Below are 15,135 nucleotides of genomic sequence, written 5' to 3'. Positions count from 1 at the left end.
GGAATGGTGCAGCATATTACAGTGGTACCTCAGGTTACATACGCTTCAGGTTACAGACTCCGCTAACCCAGAAATAGTACCTCGGGTTAAGAACTTTGCTTCAGGATGTGAACAGAAATTGTGCTTCGGCGGCAGCGGGAGGCCCCATTAACTAAAGTGGTACCTCAGGTTAAGAACAGTTTCAGGTTAAGAACGGACCTCCGGAACGAATTAAGTACTTAACCCGAGGTACCACTGTATTTACTTATTTTGCAATATATGCCGCCCATCATGCTTCCACCTCTAGGTATGCAGAGGCCTCTGCTTGTCTGCAGGGCCACGTCCCCAGGTCTGCTACATGTCCGCCGCATGTGTCTGGAGCACAGGTCAGTGGGGAACAGATGGTGAACAGCGAACACATGAAGCGCTTGTGCCTTCCTCACAATCCCACCTGTCCAGTCCCAGCATTTGAAGTAATGGCGCTAGCTAGGACTCGGCTGCCACACAGCTCGACAGCTGCCATTTGAGGCCTGTCCAGCAGCAGAACCTGTGGTGCAGGATCATGAGCAGTAGCAGGTGAGTGGCCGCCCGGCTGTTCCTGGCCTGTAGCTGGTGGTGGCTACCGGGCATCCCACCCATGCAGTGGTAGAGCTTTATGCTCCAGCACTGGGGGGGGGGGGGCGGAGAGCAGGCAGTGGCGGAGCTGGCACACATCCTGGGGGCATGGCATGCCACCCGTAGGGACGTGGCACGTGTCCTGGGGGCATGGCGCACCGCCCAACGGGGCATGGCGCGCATCCTGGGGGCGTGGTGTGCTGCCCGTAGGGGCGTGGTGCCCAACGTGGGCGGGGGGGGGCAGCCGAGATGGCATCCCGCCGGGATTGAGCTGCCGGGGGCGGTGCGCTCCCCCCGCACGCCTCTTCCTCTGCCAGTGCACCCACGCATTCTTCCTCTCTGCTTGCACACAGGCCGGGGTCGGGGACGAGACAGCCTGGCAGTCAGCCTGATGATCAGCTGATTGTTGGGATTGCACAGCTCAGAGAGTGCTATGCAGAAGGGTTTGCAGGTGTTGTCAATCAGCTGATTGGCAGTGCCCTGCAAACCCTTTTATGAGTTTTAAGTAATTAATCTCATAATGTGAAGGAAGAGTGGAAGAGACAGAATGGTTCACCTGACTGATTAACTGGTGTACAGTGTGATACTATACATGCAAGAACATAAAAACAGCCTGCTGGATCAGGCCAAAGGGACTCCATCTAGTCCAGCATCCCATTCTCACATTTGCAGTCAGATGCCTTTATGGGAAGCCCACAAGCAGGACCTGAGTGCAACAGCACTCTCTCATCTTGTGGTTGCTAGCAACTGGTGTTCAGAAGCATACTGCTTCTGATGGCACAAGTAGAACATAGCTGTTATGGTTTGTAGTCAGTCTGATAACCTTATCCTCCATGAATTTGTGTACTCCTCTTTTAAAGCCACCCAGGTTTAACTATGTGCAGTGTAAAGAAGATATTTTGTCTGTCCCAAATCTTCTGAAATTCAACCTCATTGGATGTCCCAGATTTCCAGTGCTATGAGAAAGGAAGAAAAACTTTTCTCAATCCATTTTCTCCATGGGGCTTACTCCCAGGCTAGTGTTTACAGAATAGCAGACTTAGGCTGCAATCCTACAATCACTTACCAGGGAGTAAGTCCCATTCAACCCAATGGGGCTTACATCTGAATAAACTGTACTATAAGCATTGGTAGCCTACTTAGTAGGAATAATTTATTCTGCTTTTCCCTACATAAAGAGACACACACTCCTGCTTGATTTTTAAAAAGGGGGTGAAGGTAAAGGGGCAAGAAATAGGCTTTGCTTATCTCCCAGAGGACAAGTAAAAGATTCAGAAATCACAGCTTGGAGGGGAAAGAAGATAAATAATTTAGCACTAAGAATAACTGAAGCCTGATAGTTTGCCAGCATTAGAAGAAATAAAAGAGTTTACAAGAATCTGACAATTTTTTATTTTTTTTATAGAGCCTCTGGAGGGCTGAACAAATAAATAGAGAACAAGAAAAGAGTTCAAAAGTAATGTGCATAAGTAGATTTTGAAGGCAAGGATTAAAATGTGAAAACAATAGCATGCATGAATTCCCTGAGCTAAAAATCAAGCTGCCCTGCATTCTTCAATATTATTTATATCTGTCTATCATACTGGTATCCTACCTTTTCTCCAAAGTACTCAGGGTGGACTAGATGGGATGTTCTGTTTAAAAAGCAAAGCAAAGCAAAGCAAAGCAAAGCAAAGCAAAGCAAAGCAAAGCAAAGCAAAGCAAAGCAAAGCAAAAAAACCAACAACCCCTCAAAGCAGCTATATGAGGTTTGGCTGATGGAGACATAGTGGCTGGCAGGGGTGGCCTGTCCCATCACTGCCTCCACCCCCAGCCAAAGCTTTGCTTACTGAACCCTGGTGGCAGCGACAGGGACAGGCAAGCAGGGCATCGTGGGGGCACCACCCCATAGAACTCCATCACCCTAATTTAGTCATGGACTTGCTTGTTAACTTCAGTGGGGTCCACTCTGAGAAGGATTAACTGGATGCAAACCTTGGTCTCTTTGCTCCCAAGTCCAACACTATATATGTACATACACACAAACTATATACCACCTTTCGGCCCTAAGGACCCACACCCCCACCCAAAAAGTGGCTTACAACAATTACTAAATCTTCACTATTAAAATCAGAGCATTAAAACAAGATTAAACAAATAAAACAAATCCAGAAACAGGATTAATAAAAGATTGGTAAGTACAGTGGCACCTTGGGTTACAGACACTTCAGGTTACAGATGCTTCAGGTTACAGACTCTGCTAACACAGAAATAGTACCTCGGGTTAAGAACTTTGCTTCAAGATGAGAACAGAAATCGTGCTCCGGCAGCGTGGCAGCAGTGGGAGGCCCCATTAGCTAAATTGGTACCTCGGGTTAAGAACAGTTTCAGGTTAAGAATGGACCTCCAGAATGAATTAAGTTCTTAACCTGAGGTACCACTGTAAAATAAAAACTTGGTGGAATGAAAATGTCTTGACAACCCACCAAAAGACATCCAAGTCTGGCCCAGGCAGGTGGGGTTTCATGGGCTGTGAAGTTTTTCATAAATCTCCTGCCTCCTACTCCCCTCCAAGTTGTGGCTTAGTTCTACATTATTAGTAATTTGGGAGGCAAAGTTATTGTGGAGGGACTTCATTCATACAGTTGTGCAGGTGTTAGTGACTGTGAACACAACAGGATGGGATTTCATTATTGTCTCAATAAAGTCCTTGATGGTCCTACTCAATTTGCTCCAGCAAATGGTTGAACTGTCCACGATTTGGGAGGTTAAAAGAGAGCTAGAGACAGTAAGTTGCCTAAGGCCATGTGGTGAATTCATACAGAGAAGAGATTTTAACCAGAGACTGGCCAGTCTTTAAACCTATGTTACACTAGCTCTGCACCAGATAGAACAGCTGGAAGTCCTGCTGATGTATAATTTTACAGAGATAGGAGAAGACTGATTCTACACTCATGGGAAAATACATACAGTTTGTGTTCTAGGCTACAACTTAAGCAACCATGATGTCTGGAGCTGATGGGCGCTGTAGTCCTTAACATCTTGAGGGCACCAGGATGGGGAAGGCTGATGTACATAGAACAAATTACACCAACACATCCAAAGGTGATAATCCTACTCATGCCTCTCACACACCATAGTGAAAAAACTCTTTTTCTAACCAGCTGGAACCTCTCCAGGGAGGAATCTCTCCAGTGTCACGAACTGCCTGGAAAAGGCGTGCTGGTTTCCAATGAAAAAATATCTTGTTCCATGTTGATCCAAAAGTCTGTTTGTTTTGCCATTGATTCTGTCTATATTGAATCCTTCAACTTTGGTACAGAGTTAATTTCAAACATAATCTATGTTCATTTTGAGGTCCATCATAAATGGAATCTCCCAGTTACAATGGATTGGATAAGAAGTAATGGAGACAGTTCCTGCTCTGTTAGCAGAGCAGACAATCCTGGGCTAGATGGGACTAAATATAAAGGCAGCTTCATATTATCTATTCACATGTTAAAGGAGCCAAGATACCCCAGAGTAGTCATGAGTAGCCAATGTTTATGGAGAATAGGATGGAGAACCAGTGGCCCTAGACTCCAATTCCCATCAGTCTCAGCTGGCATGGCCAAAGGTCAGAAATGATGGGAACTGTAATCCAGCAACATCTAGAGGGCCACTGGTTCTCCATCCTTGATGCAGAATGCATAGTAAGACAGATCACCATCTCAATGTTACAGGTAGGAAAGCTAAGGCTAAGAAAATGGTGGCTTGCTTAAGTCTGCCTACTTAGGTTCATGGCAGAAGTGAAATTTGAAGCAGCAACTTTCTGCTTCACACTCTCAAACCATTAATCCACAGCAGCATGCAAAGCAATTGCAATTCCATGAGTCACTAAGTTCCACAAGAAAAGTCATTGAAAACAAGAGAAAACAACAGAAAAAGGCAACAGGATGAACAAAATTTAGGGAAGTATATATTTTTATTTATTGCTGCTGTTACAGGATAAGGCAATGACTCATCAAGTCCTTTCTTTGTCAGTGATGTTTGTAAGTGAAAGTGAATACTCATTTGTAAGTTCTCAACATATTTACATCTGCCGCATTTTCAGATAGCCAAGGCAAAATGTATTTTTCTCCAAACCCTTATTCAACTCCGGACTTCTTATGTCAAACATTGGCTTAGTTCAGCACAGTGAGGGAGAAAAAAAGACTGGTGAGCAGCAAAGCAGCTGCAAGCCCCTCTCAGGATTCCAGAAGTTTGCATGGTCCTGGTTAACATAGTTTGGCTTTCCATGATGTGTGAACCAAGCCAATATGTTCATATCTATTTCGTACTACTTTAAGACAGATATGAGAAAGTCATGGTCCTCCGGGTGTTATTAGACTACAACTCCCAAGTGAGAGCTGGACCATAAAGAAGGCTGATCGCAGAAGAATTGATGCTTTTGAATGATGGTGCTGGAGGAGACTTTTGAGAGTCCCATGGACTGCAAGAAGATCAAACCTATCCATTCTGAAGGAAATCAGTCCTGAGTGCTCACTGGAAGGACAGATCGTGAAGCTGAGGCTCCAATACTTTGGCCACCTCATGAGAAGAGAAGACTCCCTGGGAAAGACCCTGATGTTGGGAAAGATGGAGGGCACAAGGAGAAGGGGAAGACAGAACGAGATGGTTGGACAGTGTTGTTGAAGTACCAACATGAGTTTGACCAAACTGTGGGAGGCAGTGGAAGACAGGAGTGCCTGGCGTGCTCTGGTCCATGGGGTCATGAAGAGTTGGACACAACTAAACGACTAAACAACAACAACAACCCATCATCCATACCCACAGACCATGCTGGCTGGGACTAGTGTAAGTCGTAGCCAAACAACATCTTGAGGGCCACAAATTCACTATCCCTAGTTTAAGAACTGCTGGGGAGGTCTCACTTCAATATTTATGAGTATTCCCTAGACTGCAGGCCTGTGTTTACCTTAGTATTTATTAAGGGTGCCAGATTTGAGGTGCAAATTGCCCAAACTACAACTGTTTCACAAATCTATGTGTTTGGTACTTTGATTTGATCCCTCATTCAGCTCTCTATGATGGCTGTGAGTGCCCTAACAGATTATCCAAAACTGGCACTGACAATGCAAAAAGATTTTTAGGTTTCTGAAGGGCAGTTACCGTACTTGCCTGATGCCTGAGGTAGTGGAAAAGGCTAAAAATATGAGTAGGTAGGTAGGTAGGCAGGTAAGTAAGTAAGTAATTGGAGACTTTTTTTAAAAAAAATAATATTTATTCCTTTTAAAAGTTACAAAAAAGTAGAAGACAGAGAGAAAAAACAAAAAATAAAAAAGAAAGAGAAAAACAATACAGTATATAAACAATACAAACCCACCCTAAACCCATTGAACTAAACACATAAACAAAGCAAGACAAAAACAGGAAAAAACATCCCTCCTTTTCCATACTCTGTCCTTCATTCCCTTGTTTCCTCGACTTCCTCACACCTCCCTTCTTATATCCCGCTTCTAGTACTTGTTTCAGCAAATGCTTTCCATCTTTCTCTATTTTCTGTCATATTATGAATAACATATTCTTTAACCTTATTTCCCATTAAAGGTAGATTACTTATATACACCCAACTTCTTATAGCATTTCTGCTAAATCTATAAAATATCATTCCACCATTTTTCTGACAGTCATTACTTTAACAAAATTTCTAAATAAACACTTTAAATTTTCCAATAATCTTCCACTATCTCCTCTCCCTGGCTTCGGATTCTGCCAGTCCTTTCCGTCAGTTCCATATAATCCATCAACCTGGTGTCCTTATATCCGAGGCCCTTAAATCTCTTCCAAGTCCCTTCTGCAGGTCTTCTTCATATTCTTTAATGCTCAGGAGCAAATCTTGGGAAAACTCCAGCATAGCAATACTTTTGTTCCTTCTGGACAGTTCAGCCAAATTTCCAAGGTTAAAAATAAAGTCCATAGAGTGTTTCAGAACGTATTTCAGGATTCCTCCAATTCTAGCGACCCCCAAAACTTCAAACTCCTCCAAGCCCAGGTCCATGTCCCAAAAGTCAGTCAATCCCTGGATAGAGGGTTCTTTCCAACTTTCCTTCTTCAATCCAAGCCGGGATCCTAGCCTCAAAATTTTACTTTTGCTAGATTCAGTCATGAAAGACCTCAATTTATAATCCTCAATTTGCTTCTGAGAAATTAAGGATCCCGCTTGTACTATTTTTGGTTTCACATCATCAGCTTTCTCATTTTTCTCCACCATTTTCACATCATCAGCTTTCTCCTTTTCCTCCACCATTTGTCCAACCAAGATATGTTCCTGTACCAAATCCTGAGTTGTTTCTGTATTGACACTCACTTTTTGATTCAAATTTATTACATTCTGTTCCAAGTTGTCAATTTTAGAGATCGTATCATCTGTCTTTTTATGGAGCTGTTCCAGCGAGTAGTTTATCTTGTATAATACAGTCACAATGGCTTCTCCTATCAACATTTTGAGTGGTCCAAGGTCAGACTCTAATTTTCAGAATCTTATCTTGCAGCTGCAGATCTCCCTATTGCACTCCTGTAACAGTTTCACATGCTCCCTCTAGAGGGAAACAGTCTCCGTTTGTATCAATTCTTTCAAACACGACTCAAGCAAGTAACAATAGTTTCAATTTTCGGTTACTTTTTCCTCCATTTTTAAACGCAGAAGAGGACAATGGAAACAATGCCTTTCTTATTTTACCTAACTGTCAAATCCGTTCTGTCAATAAACATTCCCTGAACGTCATCTGACAGCCCTTTTCCAGGTTCAGAACAGTGGCAATTTGATTTTCACTCTCTTCTGCAGGCACACTAGATCCAAAACTTCCCCCCTCTTCTCCTGCTTCTAAGAGGGGTTATATATTTTTGTCCGGTGGGAATTTAATCCTTTATCAAAAACTTTCAAAGACTTTAGCTTGTAACGTCTTTGCTTCAATCTATTTACAAAAACGGGAGGCGGACTTCCTGTTTAGAGCCTTCCCACTTCGGCACCAAATTAAATTGTTTCAAGATCCAATTCTCCGTTCTACTCACGGGTAGTCGTTTAAAATCCAATTGTCCACAGGAAAAAGTAGCGCTCTCCGGCAACAGCAATGCGGCTTCACTCCGTGAAAAAAGCAGTCAATTCAAAGCACTGCGCCACTCACCCCACGTCGCTCCGGATCCCCAAAACAAGGTTTCCCCGCGAGTAGAGGAGGCGCAAAGGGTGCCAGCTGAATCCCAGGTTCACAGGCTTCTCCCGCCTGTGATTTCTATGGGTCTCCGCCTTCGCCGTGGCGGTCAGACCCTGCTTTTCACGGAGTAAGTTCCTCCCGATCGGAGGAGCTCCGCCATTGCCGGAGGCGTCAACCCGGAAGTGTAATTGGAGACTTTTACAGTGGTACCCCGCAAGACGAACGCCTCGCAAGACGGAAAACCCGCTAGACGAAAGGGTTTTCCGTTTTGGAGGCGCTTCGCAAAACGAATTTCCCTATGGGCTTGCTTCGCAAGACGAAAGCCCATAGGGAAATCTCTGGGACAGCGGGGAAGCGCAGCGCATTTAGAAGCGCTCGGGGAAAGCAGCGCACTTCGCTGCTTTGCCCAGAGTGCTTTTAAATGCGGGCGGCGGTGAGGGAATCCCTTGGCCCCCCGCCGGACTTCCCGAAGCTCTTTTGAAGTCCGGCGGGGGTCCAAGGGATTCCTTCCCAGCCGCCTGCGTTTAAAAGCACTCCGGGGAAAGCAGCGCACTTCGCTGCTTTCCCCGGAGTGCTTTTAAATGCGGGCGGCTGGGAGGGAATCCCTTGCCCCCCCGCCGGACATCCCGAAGCTCTTTTGAAGTCCGGCGGGGGTCCAAGGGATTCCTTCCCAGCCGCCTGCGTTTAAAAGCACTCCGGGGAAAGCAGCGCACTTCACTGCTTTCCCCGGAGTGCTTTTAAATGCGGGCGGCTGGGAGGGAATCCCTTGGCCCCCCGCCGGACTTCCCGAAGCTCTTTTGAAGTCCGGCGGGGGGCCAAGGGATTCCCTCACCGCCGCCCGCCTTTAGAAGCGCTCGGGGGAACACCTGCCCCAGCCGCCCCACTTCGGAACGCTGTTCCGAAGCGGGGAGGGGGGGCGGGGACACCTGCCCCAGCCGCCCCACTTCGGAACGCTGTTCCGAAGTGGGGAGGGGGGCGGGGACACCTGCCCCAGCCGCCCCACTTCGGAACGCTGTTCCGAAGCGGGGAGGGGGGGCGGGGACACCTGCCCCAGCCGCCCCACTTCGGAACGCTGTTCCGAAGCGGGGAGGGGGGCGGGGACACCTGCCCCAGCCGCCCCACTTCAGATCGCTGTTCCGAAGCGGGGCGGGGGGCGGGAACACCTTCTGAAGGCGGGCAGGGGGCGAAAGTCTTTGTCCCCCCTGCCTGCCTTCCCAGGGGCTTTTAAATCGCCCCGGACAGCGGAGAAGTCCTCCGCTGTCCGGGGCGATTTTAAAATGCTGCCCGCCAGCATTTTAAGATCGCCCCGGACAGCGGAGAAGTCCTCCGCTGTCCCAGGGTTTTTTTTAAAATGCTGGGGGTGGGAAGAAAAGCCCTTGCCCCCCCCAGCCTTCAGAAGAGGTCCGGGGACAGACTGTCCCCGGACCTGGTCTGAAGGCGGTTTCCCTAGGAACGCATTAATTGATTTTCAATGCATTCCTATGGGAAACCGTGCATCGCAAGACGAAAAAACCGCAAGACGAAGAGACTTGCGGAACGAATTAATTTCGTCTTGCGAGGCACCACTGTATTCCTGAGGGTGTTGCACAGATATCCATTCAATATGGCTTAGATTTAGTGAAGTCTACCACAAAACACTGAGTTGACTATCAGTGCTCTTGGTTGTTCCTTCCAGCATTATAATTCAGTGAACTTTGCCCCACCAACATCAGTCTGCCCTAGACCATCCCCAAGCTATCACTGGCATACTGTTGGTATCACTGACTTCCACCCTACCAGCCGCCACTGACTTTTGTACCTCCTTATAGCTAAGCCACCCAGAAATCAACTTAGTTTACTACTAGGGCTGGGTACATTCCTAGCTGCTGAATATATTCTGCCTTCTTCAGTGTAATGCTGCATTTTTAGTTCCTCCAGATTAATTTCCTCTAGAAGAGCTTAACCATCCATTAGCATAGATTGCATTTGCAAAGGAGTGGTCCCTTCAAGGCATGGAAGATGGAAGCAAGAATATTAGTTGCCTAAATCATATTTAAACTCTGGATTAATGTAGGACTTTATGACATTACACCTCTCTCTCTCTCTCTCTCTCTCTCTCTCTCTCTCTCTCTCTCTCTCTTTCTCTCTTAAACTGCTGGGGGGAGGGGGAGCTTTCAAGAAATGAAACTGCTTTCATTTCATACATTTGGCCAACACCTTACCATATATATATTCCTTTTCCCATTAGTGAAATCATTGTGGACCCAAGGGTGTTAGATAAGAATGTAGTGATTAGGAGAATGCCAAATGTGTTGGAAGTTGTGGGTTCAATTTTTTATTTTCTTTCTTTCTTTTTATTTTATTGCATTTATATCCCACCTTTTTCTCCAAGGAGTTCACGGTGGTGTATATGTTCTCCCCCTCCTCATTTAATCCATGAGGCAAGGGCTGGTGATCTATAGAGTAAGGGAATCCAGGGGAGGAATCAAATGGGTTGACAGATGTTCTGCCCCCGTGGATCCCTTTAGTCAGACACCTCTTACTCTGGAGCTGCTTCTGGCACCTACTCCTGACAGTAAAGAGTTTTCTCTTTCTGGGGAGGCGATTGAGAATAAGTCAGATGCTGAGCTGGTGCCTACTCTATCTCAGTCTCTATGGACATGGAGAAGACAGGAAAAGCAAACTTCACAGGCCCACCGCATTCTCAGAAGTGCCTGTTTCTCTGCCCTGTCCCAGGACTCTAGCCACTTCCTTCAAAAGGAAGATGCAAGGCTGGGTGGCATCTGTCTTTCTTGGGACATAAAGGACATAATGGAAGAGTGTACCTTCAGCGATGAAGTCAAACCACAGCACCTGCTGTGGCTGTAGAGACCAATACAATTTATCCTCCCGATAGTGCTATAAAGGAGGTTAGTCTGCAAGATGGTGACTAGCCTAAAGTCTCCCACTGAGCTTTGTGACTGAGTAGGGGATTTGAATCTGGGTCTCACTGATTCTAGTCTAACAACTATACCACACTAGCTCTCAAGATCAAGGTAGGAGAATCTTCATGCTTGTGCACTAGTGTTCAGTCCATGAAATATAAACAATAAGGAAGTGGAGTATTACAGTGCTTCTGTTGCTTCCAATGCCTGTTTTCCTCATGAAGGTTCTTCCTCTTTCCTCACTCTACAGCTTTTGTGTTATATAATTATGGCCAGGGGCACACCAGGAAGGGGGCTGCATAGAGGAGGGAATCAGAGCAGCTGCCTCTGAAAGGGTTAACTTCGTTCACCACCCCTCCCAATCCCTGCCCCCTTGTTCAGCCATTAAGAGACCCCCCCCACACTCCATATGCTCTGCTCCATTTATTATTTCTGCATTGCATCAGGGGGGAAGTATTCACACTAAGCCACAGGGATTAAAGACTGAAGCCGTAGGGAAGTCGGATCACATCCTTCATATCCATCTGTTTTCGATTCCAACCCTTCACACCTGCTTTTATTTATTATTCCTTGCTCAGACAAGACAGGGCTCATTTTTCAAATCTTAAAACCTTTTTTTCTTAAGAAAAGTATATAAAGGCAGGAGATACACACACATTCTATTATTCCTCCTTCCTTCAAACTCCTATGAAAATGACACGCCCAAGGGGGGAAAAAATTATGACATGGCAGGGTCTTGGATGTCGTGGTAGGCCAGGGAAATCTTAAAAGTTGGACAGCTCCTTAAAGTACTTCTTCAGAGTGGACAAAGTCACTGCAATAAAGCAGAAGTTGCTTCCATTAAGCTTCCATTGCTAAAGGCAGATTATTTTGGATGAGCATTTGCAGGGGTTATGTGTGGGTGTGTTTGCAAACTTTAGGCTGAAATCCTATACTGGGAGTAAGCCACCATGAATTTAATGTGGCTTACTTCTGAGAAAACACACGTAGGACATCATTGTTAGGCTGATTTCTACACGCAATTACTTTTGAGAAGACATGTGTAGCACAGTTAAATGCTTTTCTTTTTCAACATCCAGCCACAAAACAGCTCTCTGCTCACTCCTAGCTCAAGGAAGCCCTGTCTGAATGAAGACCAGTCTTGCATTCTCTTTCCGTCAGGCTTTTTTAATTCATGGAAATCCAAGACTTGAGAATGTTCATTTATGTATTTATGACATTTATATTTCACCTTTCCTGCAAGCAGTTCAAGGTGGCATACACAGCAAGTAGACAAGGCTGAGAGACTGTGTCTGGCCCAAAGTCCACCAAGTGAACTTAATGGATAAGAAGGTATGAAACCTAGTCTCCCATGTCTTAGTCCAACACTCTAAACCAGAACTTTCCAACCTGTGTGTCACGACATGTTAGTGTGTTGGCTGCAGTGCATAGGTGTGTTGTGCAAACACTCCCTGCGCTCTTACTGGGGCTGGAAAAGGGTTAGTTTGACCTCCAGTTCGCTAGTAAAACTGAATTACTGTGTCGCAAAATGATGCATGTTTAAAAGTGTGTCACCAACATGAAAAATTTGGAAAGCTCTGCTCTAAGCCCAGCGCAATGGCTCTCATTCAGAATGTCCCTATATGGAACGGGTGCATAAAGATGTTGATCTTATAAATATTTCCTAATAATCAAAGCTACTTTTCATCTAATGGAAAAAACAGCAATGACAGCTTTGGTGATAGTAATACTTAGTGTTTCAAGGTCCACAGCAGTCATTAACTTGGTTAAACAAAGGTAAGCCAACTGTTGGTTGGGTTAGGCATCTCTTAAGAATGACTGTGGCAAACGCCACATTGACCCTGGGAATGCCATTATGGGATGGTGTAATGTGTTTCCCAGCAGCAACGCACAGAGAAAAAAGATAGGTTCCTCCAGGGGCCCATCACATAGTGGCATTATTTTGCTCAATGTTGTAAGAAAAAAAGGTGGGAAGGCCATCCGGCCACCTTCTCAAATTGTAAGTATCACACCCACCTGAAAGAGGGAGCCCATGAAAGTCACAGAAATTATTCCTACACCTTTTGGTGGGAGATGAAGGTCCAGTGAAGGAAGGGAGGGGCGCTGTGTGTAGCCCTAGTCGAAAATACCCATTTATGTGTGCCCTGCGCACATAAGTGAAAATCGTGTAAGTGGGGAGCACCCTCTAAACACCCTTTAAATGCCCTCTCCCACTTTCTCTCCAATCCATCTCAAAAATATTATACCAAAAATATCCACAATGGGAATTGAAGCTCTGTGGCTGGCTGGAGGCTAGAAGATGTGCAGAAAAGCAGCTGCTCCTGCTGCACTACTGCACGCATCAGCTGTTAGGCGGGGAGGCTGAGCAGCCTAAACAAACCCCGCTGTGCCTCCAGTCTCTTCTCTGCCCTCACTCTTCAGGATCTGGGCAGGGTCTCCTCATGAGCCACGATTCTCCAGCTCTCTCCCTGCATTCCTGGTATGAATTATATTATTTATTTCCAGGCACCACACAATATACAAGGTCACACACAAGTCGACTGTGCGCAAGTTTAGGGGGGGGGATACCTGCAGTACCTTAATCATGTGTTTGGAAGAGACGAAAATGCCATTTTGGCTAGCTCCCTGCCAAAACGCAAGACCACCTGTACCTCATACATCCACTTACAGTATATAACCTAGGAAAAAGTGGAAGGGTACATAATCTGTGGTGGTCTTTCTCACCCAGGCACCCTTCAGGTGCATTGGTCCTAACAATTCTGACCACCAGTCAGACTGGCTGGAGCATGTAGAAGCTGTAGTTCAAAACATCTAGAGGGCACAAATTTGGGGAAGAATGTTCTCTGAGTAGAATTAAATAAACCACTATGGGAATATTTGTTGGAAGGGCAGTATAAAAATACCTTAAATAACAAAATAAGGTAAGATAGTTCAGTGTGGTAATGCTTTGTATGCAGAAGGACCAGATTCAGGCAACAGAATCTCCCTTTAAAAGAATTTAAAACTGCTGGAAAAACCACTGGTGAGGAGATGTGTATATGAAAAAGATGTGGGGATCGATCTACAATTTTGTTTCTGAATTCTTTTTTAAATGCCACATATGCCCAGAAAGATGGAAAAGAGAGGGGAGGGATAAGAATCCAGAATCAACAGACAACTAAAAATGCAACTTTTTTTGTATTTTTGTTCAGAAACAAGAACACAGCAGATGGGCATCTGCAAACAACAAGTGCCGCTCATGGGTGAGCAAATGGGGAGATGAATTATTGGCTACTTTTTTGTACACTTCCTCTGTGGCATCTGGTACTGTCCACTAACATTTCTCTTAGTAGCATTTTTCCTGTGTGTACAAAGTACTTTACAATTTGCTCTTCTGGCACCCTGTTAAGATAGATTAGAAGCAGAAACCTTGCACACTGCACACAACAGCATTTCTCTTCCTTGTTTCATGGTACCTTCTTTCCCTTCCTTTCTGTACCTCCATCAAACCACTAACTCACAAGTCCCGTGCTGCTCTCGGCTTTGTAAGTGAGCGGCTTCAGTCTCCAGCTAGTAAGCCATGGTGCAAAGGAGAGAGGGAGAGGCTGGCAGAATGGAAGAGCCATATTATCATAGAATCATAGAACTGTAGGGTTGGAAGGGACTCCAAGGGTCTTGGGGATAAGGTGAGTACTTGCTGAATGGAGGATAGAAATGGATGAAGAAACTGCCCCCTGCCCCCAGAGGGAGTGTCACCACTGCAAGTAAGCAGGGAGGAAGCAGGGAGGCAGGTGGGGAACTCAGATCCAAATCTGCCATCCCTCCCAGTGTGCCGCTTAAGAGGACTGCCTCAGAACCTGTTAGTCTTTACATATGCCAGAAGACACTCCACAGTTCTGAACAAAATACTACGGCTGAAGTGAACCAATGTTAAAGTAGAGTGGTCCTCTTAGTCTCTATATCTTGCAGATTAACAGTATCTGAAGGGTTGCCATGCAGAAGGATGGGGAAGACTTGTTGTTTGTTGCTCCAGAGGGCAGAACTAGGTGGAAAAAATGGATGGAAACTGCAGGGAAGCATATTTCAGCTAGAGTTGCATGACAGTGGAACAGATTGCCTTGAGGAGTGGTGAGCTCTCCTTCGCTGGAGGTATTTAAGCAGCAGCTGGATGGCCATCAATCAGGGATGCTGTATTTGCATCCCATGCTGAGTAAGTGATTGGGCTAGATTATCTCTAAGGTTATTTCCAACCCAAACATTCTATGATAGAGGATGATTGGCAATGAGTCATTTTTCTGGACTACTGTAATGCACTGTATGTGGAGCTGCCCTTGGAGATGGCCTGGTGTCTAAACCTGGTGTATCTAAAGTGGCTGCTAGGCTGGTTAGCAGGGCAGCTTGATAGGACTGCGAGTCATTGGTCTTGAAAGTGCTACGCTGCTGCCAGTGAACTACGAGGCCTAATTCAATGTATAAGTACTAACATA

General features: G+C 45.6%; 1 protein-coding gene across 2 annotated transcripts in view; it reads right to left on the bottom strand.

The window, feature by feature from the left end:
* MORN1 (MORN repeat containing 1) overlaps positions 1 to 15,135 on the bottom strand; it is a 108,869-nt gene that overhangs the window by 10,989 nt on the left and 82,745 nt on the right. The gene's annotated exons all lie outside the window — the stretch shown is intronic.

This window comes from Podarcis bocagei (assembly GCF_964188305.1).
Source record: "Podarcis bocagei genome assembly, chromosome: 7".
Taxonomy (NCBI): Eukaryota; Metazoa; Chordata; class Lepidosauria; order Squamata; family Lacertidae; genus Podarcis; species Podarcis bocagei.
The sequence above is the reverse complement of the archived record's forward strand: the minus strand, read 5'-3'. Positions and strand labels throughout refer to the sequence as shown.